Genomic DNA, 10,152 nt, shown 5'->3' on the forward strand with positions numbered 1-10,152 from the left:
ACACGATATGTTGTGACTGGTATCCCTCGCTAATCATCCACCATCCTTATCCCGTTGTGCCACTTGTGCCGCTTCTTGATGGGTTTAACGACTTCTAAAAATTATGTAATAAACTTATATTAATGGTAAGGTACCTTACAATTAGAATTGATTGGCAAGCAGCTGCAGTTACTTCTGTTTAATGCGGTATTGATTGTCATTGGCAGTGTTGTGCCAGTTCACAGCTTTTCTGAACTAGTTCAAGTTCAGTTCATACATGCTCAAAGTGAACAGTTCACGTTCAAAGTTCACAATTTTAATTCTGAACTAGTTCAAAGTTCAGTTCATTTTACTTTTTTCATGAGATATTCAAATAAATACGTTTTTTCACACTACGAGCTAGAAATCACTATACGTTCTTTGAAGCTGCTCATTGTAGACATTTGCTCATGACACTGCAATTGTGGGTTTCTTACCAGGTGATGAAACTTGCAGCAGTACAGACAAGGTAGACCAGTTCTATTAGTGCAATGAAATCCAGCCCTCCGCGCTCTCGTCGTTGCCTGCTACGCGGCGTTGCTATGCCTGCCCCGCTCTGCTGCAATTCATCACGGGTAACGTTGTGCGGAAGCCAGTAGGCCTATGCTATTCAACTATTCTCAGCCGGACACTACGTTGCCCGCAATGCATTGCGCACACAATGTCAAAACCATTTCTGTCTGGTGATACATGATTTAAGCGGCACCAGCGAGAATACAGGAGGGAGGAACTTTCTCTTGTTGCGTTTCAAAAGAGAAAACAGATGTCACTCAGTTTTCAATGGAAAACAAATTCCAACGTTCATTTACAGTGATGTCTGCCGTTCATGACACATAATGTGAACTAATTCGCGTTCAAGTTCTTTATTAAAAAATGTGTTGCGTTCAGTTCAACGTTCATGAAAAAATGAGCGTGTTCAATGAACGCGTTCTTTTGAACTCGTTCACGCACAACACTGGCCATTGGTTAATGTTTTCAATAAAAAGCAACCTATCTACAATGAACAGAGAGAGTTAGATAGCCTACAGTATGGTGGGGAAGCAACGTAAAAAAAAGGGCACCAAGCTTCTCATCAGAGGAACTTGAAATTTTGCTGGACGAGGTTAGCTTGCACAAGGTGACACTGTTCCAGCTTTCGGAGTAATTTGTGCAACAGCAATGGAGCGACATGGACTACACGGCTCCGCGGCCGGCGCCGTTTTTGATTCAATACAAGGACACGTTGGATCGCTGCCATAGGCCTAGTTGGTCGCTTACTGGACACCACCATGCTTACCCATTTATAGATCTTAGCCATTTAGAGGCAAATTCTTTGCCAGCTTTTAATTATCAAATGTGATTGCCAATTTTAACGCTTTAATGACATTACGAAATAGCCTAGGCTTACCACCATATTAGTTCTGATACCAAATAAAGTAAACTTCATAAATAGGCCTGCAACCATTGCGAACATATTTTATTATTAGTCTTAAAATGTCCATAACATAAAATCATCGTTGAGCCACAACATCATCAACATACTGTACCATAGTGACTTGTACTGCGCTGCGCTGATGTCTAAAGACTGCTGCACAGTGGCGGCGACTAGCGCCTTGAGAGCTCAAACAACGCTAAGAGAGAGCTTACGAATGGTCCAGACCAACCTTACGAAAGTGTGACTTACAGAAGATATACTTAGCGTACGAACGTGTCGGGAATCGTGCCATAACGTTAAGAGAGAGGCTAAGGAATAGGTTAAGAACTACTTAGCGATAAGAACGTTTTGGGGAACCAGCCCCTGGTTTTGAGCTGACGTGCATGCGACCCAAAGCGGCAACCGAGTTATGATAATATGACCAGATAAAATGTCCAGATTGTGCGTTTTCATGAGTTTTCGATCGTCATATATTTCATTTCCATTCATCACAGAGTTCCCAAAATCACATATAAGGACACATAATCACATAGAGTGTCTAGTTTCGTAATTTTAAAAAAAAGCTAAAAACGTAATATTACGTTTTTGGCACTCAACACATGGAAAGGAAAAACGTAATATTACGTTTTTGCCACTCAATGAGTTAAGGAAAGGATTTATCTGTTGAGATTTTTGGTCAACATTTGTATAATATATTTTACATGTGAAATGTGTAATTATTAAAACTTGACAATATGCTTGTAGTGTGTAATTATATAGTTGCAATATGTGTGTAAATGGTACATAGAAACATTTAGCTAAATTACTTTATTTGTATGCAGATTTTATAATGTTTATGTAGCCCTCTAGCTCTCCATCCGCGCACGCCGGCTTCCAGCACCTCCACTGCTACTCTGCGTTGTGTTATTATTGTGAACGTGAGGGTGCATCCGGTAGAGGTGGATTTTGTCGTTCGTTCTCATGACACAGTTCGCGTCGTTCAGTTCACCAAGATGATTCGTTCTGAATCGTTCGTTCTTTCGTTCATTCGCATTTCCGGTAGCCTACAACGTAGTTCAGCAGTGAATCATGGAATGCAGGTTCTCAGCTCCTCGTTTGTGAAAACGGTCAACACAACACTGTAATTGTAGCGGCAAATATAGCTGCAACTTCATGATGTGTACTTTTAGACAAAACAGCAGTAGCTAATGTGTTCATTCACCTTGACATTACATATTGAAGGTAAATAAAGTAGACTACGGCTAGATCAGATTTCTTTTTTTAAAATGTGTTCATTCATAAAGGAACAAAGATCCAGTAGGCTATGCCGACAAACATGTTTAAAGGCTTGGCAGAAAGATTATATTGATGAAAAGGTTTCAAGTCCCCATTTTGCCTTGGCTACAGAGCCATAATCACTCTGCTTCTGCTTCACTCTGCCAAGAACGAGTGACTGACTTAACGAGAACGACAGACCGAAGTGAAACAGGTGGGGGGGTCTTGGCGTGAGAACGAACGAACGAACGAGACTGAAGAGACATTTATTAACCTGGCATGACACAGAAAATACAAAGACAGTATGCATTTACCATCAGACAGATATTTAAATGTAAATGCCAATATTGAAATGCAAAATGGAGTTGTTAATGTAAACCATTAGCCTATCGTTATTTTTTATCGTATGCTCTCCCACTAGTCTCACTAGCCCATTTGTTTTTTTTCATGGAAACGGTTGCTATGCTTTCATGCCTCTCATTGGCTAATTCGATGAGAACGTTTTAGAAACAATACAGACAACAGCATACGATTGGTTTGGCTCTCGCCTTGGCATTCAAAGTAGCACTAGGTCAGTGTGATTCAGCGACGAACGAAAGAACGAACAAGAACTGGAAAGGCGAACCAGTTCAGGTCGTTCATTTTAAAGACCCGTTCAAAGGAACTAGTTTGTTCGCGACCGACCCACCTCTAGCATCCGGTATGAAGGGAGACACGGACACAGAAGGGTTCGGGATTGTGGCAGACCGTAGTTTACTGGGCTTCATAAACAGCATCTATAAGGTTGATGGCATGTACTCCATTTATAACCAGTATGAAAAAATCCTAATGCACTTCAGTTTTACATTCACATGTTAATCCCCATATTACATTCAAGTGCTAACGCATACCAAAACACTAACTAGCACAGTAACACATAGCTTAGCACTGTATTAGTGGCCACCTTACACTCGCTCTTATAACAAAAATAAAAACTCTTATTCTCAGAATGACTCAGCATTTAAGTCTTCAATAACTAGGTAAAAACAATAGCTCAACAAAACGAACTTTCTAAGTAGTATTACCCAAGATAATTTCTATTTTATAAACTCATGAAAATAATGTGACTTACCTTTAAGGTTGATGGCATATACTAAAGAAAAGATGGCGTTCTAGGCTAAACACGCATCAACCCTACGGTGTATCAAAAGGAACAATTACAGTTAAACTAAGGAAAATATAAATAATACATGGTCCTGCAGTGACACCTAGTGACGCTACAAATACACTGCCTTACATCTACAATAAACTTTTGAATATCTTTGCATACTGTGTGGCCAATGTTACTGACTGACTGAATATTTATGACCGCCGCTAGCGAAGCTAGCGAAGCGGTCATATAATGATTGTCAAAGTTTTTTTTTTTTTTTTCCCCGTCATCTACTTCCTGAATTTTTGGTCAACGATACCCGGGACACCGAAACACCGGTGCACATGAAATTTGGTGGGTATGTAGCCCCACTAGAATTTTACGGAAAAATTTCGTTTCGTCCCCGGGGGCTACTCCCCCCCCGTGCTGGGCCCCCCGAACCGCAAAAAAAGCAGTTTTTCCTAAATAACTACCTGAACCGTGGCACTGAGGATGAAGAATCTTTTATGGTATGTTGGTCTCAAGGGCCCACATCAACCTGGCCCATAATCACTCATTTGTGATTTGCACCCCCCCCGGTAAAAAATGAAAATGCTATATTATTCTGCTTTAATCGCCCCTATCTTCAGTTAAGATGTTCAGAACTGCACCAAATTTTATGTGTATGATTGACCTGGCATTCGTTGGGGGTATGCCAAGTTTCGTCCATGGGGGGGGGGGGGGTCTAAAAAAAATTAGGTTATGTGTACATTTAGTGACTGTACACTCATTGGCCTGTAGATGGCGGTGCACACATATACACATCCACACACACTCAGGCACCCACATACTATCGGTATTAGAACGGCCGATACATAATTACAAATTCAGTAGGATTAAAAGAAAGCCAAATATTCATCATCATCATGGCTGCATTTCCAGTATTGGCGATAAGTAGTCGTTTGTCCACTAGATGGTGCATCGTTGCAGTGAGACGTAATTTTGTTGGAAGTTAAAAGTGGGTTGGAAAAACAATGGACGCTTCCTACAAGGACTGTAGTTTACCGCAGAGAACGTCTAATAAGGATAGGATGATTTTCACATGAAATGTAATTCCCATTTCTTCTTGAAGCCGAAATAAATCTGAGGATGTTTATCGGACATGCTTGGTTTTTACTGCAGGTACGTTAATCTTATAATATCAATAAGGACCTAGGTAATGTTACCGTTAGCGTTGGTTGAGTGATGGAGGGCAATTTGATTGATTGCATTTGTAGAAAACTATAAATGCGGTTATACCAAGCAAATTGATAGCAGCACTGTAATTGTATCTTTCGACTGTCATTTGTTGCACGTGCTACAAAAATCATTCTGTGCAATGGAAGATTTACCAACGTTACACCGGTCTGATACAGTTTTGCCTATACATGCGTGAGACTGAGACGCCTGTTTATTTGTTTTAAGTGCGTGCAGGGTGTGAGAGGGGAATCGATGTGCTTTGATTCCAGCTTGGTAGTTGTAGTCTGTGAAATTAAAAAGCACGTGTGTGTGAAGTATCCAAACAATGACACCTTCATTTCATTATGGCTGCTTTAGCAACACAGCTTAAGCTACTGTGTAGTGGGTCCCATTTAGAAGTGGCTACTTCATTCGCGCTTTCCTTGACTCATGGAGCTGCGTTAATTTTATTACAACTTTTCGCCACGATATGGCAATTTAAGTCCGCTTGATACTGTAAGGCGTAAGCCATTGGTTTCCAAAGGAGATTTTATTTGTGTCGCCAGCATAGCCTATTGACAGTTTATGTTGTAAATAGGCCTACCTTATAAGCCTACCTGTAGCTTAGGGAAGCTAACAGCTTTCTATTAGGATCTAGTTTGTTAGTTACAGTTTTTTCATAACTCCCTGATGCATTTTTGCATTTAGAATAGCCAGAGCGTGGATATCTCAATCGGAAAATTAAACAATATCGGGTGCCTGGACTAGCCTGGGTGAACCCAGCCTGATCTGCCCGCTATTTATTTTTTGATTTCTTAAAAGATTGAGCTTGGTCTGGTGAAAGCTAGACTAGCCATGGACCTCAGTTACACAATGCAAGGGAACATGAATCAGCCTATATTTGCACGAACAATAACGGACAACAGCTCTTCAACTTTGGCCCGTTAAAATGTGTATGAACAGTCTAGCGACGCATTTCATCAAGGCCCATTTGGACATGTCAGTTATTTGCACCACTGGTTAGATGTAAGACAGCATTTCGTTTCAGACTACTGTTACTTAATTTGTGCATTAACAATAACGTTTCAGACTACTGTTACTTAATTTCTGCATTGACAATAAAGTATCACATGAACTAAAGATGACTAAAATCTTATATAGAAGAAGAAACATTTACAAAAAATCCATTTTTGTTTATAAATAAATAAATAAATAACATTATGCTGATACCTTTTGCTTTTCCCAAATACAATGTAGCCTACAGGTGTAAGTGACCTTTCATCAATCCAGTTGCAATGGATGAACTGTGATGAACTGCCCTACTTGTGATTGTTTAGAGATTTTAAAGGTTTTATAACAATGCTACATCTTCTTTGGCTATTCTACAATCTATATACCTTTTCAGCACCAGTAGGCTACTTTCTGTGCAGCCGCACACACACACTCAGGCATGCCAAACAAGCATAAACAAAAGTTTCAAGAGTGGGGGATGGAGTAAAAGATGGAGACAAATTGAAGTGTGATTTATTTTCGCGGAACGGATGTACAGGACTGAGCGGCGGTCATATTTTGTACCGCTATGCGGTACATCTAGTTAATTCTATATTTCATCACTTCTTTACAAGCTACCATTTTACCATTGCTAAGTAACAAATCAGCCACAAGGGGACAGTGTTTAATGATGTAACTCACAACTCAGCAACTGCATGGGTCAGAATAACATTTCTTACTTCCTCAGATTGTACATAAATTGCTGAATGAAATACGCCTGCAACCACCAAATTGTTATATTCTGTAACTGCCACTTTTAAACCTGACATTGGCTGTGACTGCTGCTCTGTAGTTGCCACTGCTACAATGCTCTTTGGACTCCGTTAATCACAAATTATATTTACAGTTGTTTATTTCTCTGTCATATAGTTGGCCACCAAACCTAGTAGGCAGGTTTGTCAGCTATACACACACTGTAACATCAGGAGATGTTGTTCCTTAAAATATAATAATGAATTATTTTTCATTATTATATTATAAGGAACAACCTCTCCTGATGTTACAGTGTGTGTATAGGCAGTATGGAAGCTAGAATGGGCTTAAACAGAAAATTAGGTAACACTTTATAAGGTACACTTTACTTGACAGTATCGACATAAGAGTGACATGACACTGTCATGAACATATGACACTGTCATGACACATGAACCCTAGCCCTAATCCTAACCTCTAACTCTAATCCTAACCCTAACCCTAATCCTAATTTGTTATGACAAAAACCGAATGTCACTTAATAACAGAAGCGTTATGTCATAAATGTTTATGACATGTTTATGACACATTCATGACAATGTCATGTTGTGGTGAGAATTACAAATGACGTGGAAGCAAAAACGTGCTGAGATGTGTTAAGAAAGGGAAACGTTCCCAGGTTTATTACAAGCCGGCTCGGAGGAGAAACATGAAACAAGTTGCCTCAAGTCACCTCCCGAACATTGTCCGTCACAGCCTTATATCTGTTAGTAGGTTCTTTGTCTGCTGCAGTGGAAAAGTTCAGACACGCCCCGGACATATGCATGCTTAATTGGTGCCGATCACCTATGGTGAAGTCTGGCATAAGACAAAAGCTGGGCCGTTGTACATGACAAAAGACTTGATTTGCAAATGGTCGAGGCGTGTCTTGACCAGGCACAGCAGTTAATGAGGGAGACAGGCTGATGTCTTATGAGGGAGACAGGCTGATGATGTTAAAATTACATTTGTATACAGCAGGGCCGTAGTCACCATAGACATTGAGGGGGACGTGTCCCCCCCAATATTCAAATATGACCAAAATGTCCCCCCCAATATTCGGACATAGAAAAATAAAGAAAGAATAAAGCGCTATACTAGGCCTACAGGAAACCAACACGTATATGAAATGTAATCAAACGTAAATAACGCACAAATTAGTGACCTATGGCTATGGTTCCAGAGTAGCCGACACCCCTGAGTGGTTTGTCCTGGTGATTTTCCGTTTTCGTTAGTGGCGTGCGCTATCAAAATCTTCCATTTACTGCACCCTACTGCGGTGAGGTAGGGCTGTCAACAATATCGCAAAAGCTACCGGTACAATTTTCACAAAACTTCTTGGAAAGGTGTAGCACAGGCTAAAGAAATCCCATACATGTTTGGAGCTGATCAGACTGAAAGGGAACATTTTCCATATTGTAGCCTATTCTCGCAATGATAGCGAAACTGAAACGTTTTATTTTAAATGATGAATTTGTGCAAGCCTGTGTCATTTCTTTCAACATAAATAATGCATTCATATGCTAGTAGTAATGCCAGAAATTACAGTGTATAGGCCTCTTAGAAATGATTGTTGCATCTTGCATATTATTTAGATGCGCACTCAATCGCGCATCCATGCAGGCAAAACGTGATCAAATGTGGCGACGTTTACAATAGGCTACGTGATAGCCTACAGTTAATGTGAATCGCGGACAATAACCAAAGAAAGGAATTTGCACCTCCATTCACCAATTAAAGGCTGAAGTAGGCCTAGTGTTTCTACATGTTGGCACAAAACGTAATTTCTGTCAGAAGCCAGTCTATAATGCATACAGGGGTAACACGAGGTGAGTCAGACAGAAGAGGGTCTTAGTAGCTTATTCCTGAATCCTGTCCCTTTCAAACTATGTTAAAATTGTGTGATTAGCCGCCAGCATAATAAAATCTAAATTAAAAGACAAAATCTTATTAGGCTCCAAACCTATGAGTCTAAGCCTTAGTTTAAAAAAATCTTCAGGTGTAAGTAATATGTCAAAGAACCACATTCTGTGTAATATAGAGTCACAGGTCCAGGGATGGACCAGTGAAGTTGCTTCTTCTTCTTGCTTGGGGGGGGGGGGGCATCTGTGTCCGTCAAAAGTTTGGAATAACCTAATTGACTGACCTAACTAACGACTTGTTTGTTTAATATTTTTGCATGGTAGGAAATGTATTGAAATTCTGTTTGGGGGTCCCTCAGACCACACCACAGATTTGGTCCCCCCCAATGTTGACATCATGACTACGGCCTTGGTATACAGTATGTTCTTACAAATAATTTTTACTCTTATGCTGATACTGTGAAGTAAAGTGTAACCCTTTTAACTCATTGAATGCCAAGCTGTTTTTGGAAGCTTTGTCCTAGAGTGCCAGCAATCTAGACCATTGTTGATGGTGGCTTGTTTAAAAGGTGATACTTTAAGCTCTCAGTGGGTGCAAACCGTGTATTTCTACACGCCTCTGTTCCTGAGAAATCCCAAGCTAAACAGTGGCTAGTTTTCATCAAAATCGCTGTTTTTTCTAGAAATGGAGATATAATGTCTTTCATGAAATATGAAGTGTTGCCTGTAAACTTTCCGAGAAGTGATCAGCGAGACCTGGCGAGACTGCCACCTAGTGATAGACCCACGAAAATGGCCTGGTTTTGAGTTGACGTGCATGCGTCACTGATTCGACCCAAAGCGGCAACCGAGTTATGATAAAATGTCCAGATAAAATGTCCAGATTGTGCATTTTCATGAGTTTTCGATCGTCATATATTTCATTTCCATTCATCACAGAGTTCCCAAAATCACATATAAGGTGTGTTAGAGTGTCTAGTTTCGTTAGAGTGTTAGAGTGTTTTTTCGTAAAAAAAAAAGCTAAAAACGTAATATTACGTTTTTGGCACTCAACGCATGGGAAGGAGTTATGTTTTTGGCACTCAATGATTTAAAAGTGATGAACACCTCTCCTTTACTGTCTGTACGTGTGTAGGTTTACACCCGTTCGCCACCTATTCAAAGGTGTTCATCACTTGTAAGTGTCCCTCCGTTGTGTTGTGAATATTGCAGCGCGTTTCTGAATTGCTGTTGTGAATTGGCAGCTCGTTTCTGAAATGTAAATGTTTTCTGAATTTGCAGCGCGTTTTCTAAATTATGTGCAAGTGTTGTCAAATGAAGATGAAGATGTTTTCTGAAGTTCTTTGTGTTTTGTCTATTCGCATGTGTTTTGTTGATTTGCATCTGTTGTCATAAATTGCATGTCGTTTGCACCTGTCGGCCACCGTAGCAAACAAACGCTGCATTGCCATTGAGATCACATAAGGAGCTGGCTATCAATGTGGTAACCATAACAG

Source organism: Alosa pseudoharengus, unplaced genomic scaffold (genome assembly GCF_046254945.1).
Source record: "Alosa pseudoharengus isolate Yale_2024_CS ecotype anadromous, Long Island Sound unplaced genomic scaffold, YU_APseudo_1.1 YU_APseudo_1.1_scf_18, whole genome shotgun sequence".
Lineage (NCBI taxonomy): Eukaryota > Metazoa > Chordata > Actinopteri > Clupeiformes > Clupeidae > Alosa > Alosa pseudoharengus.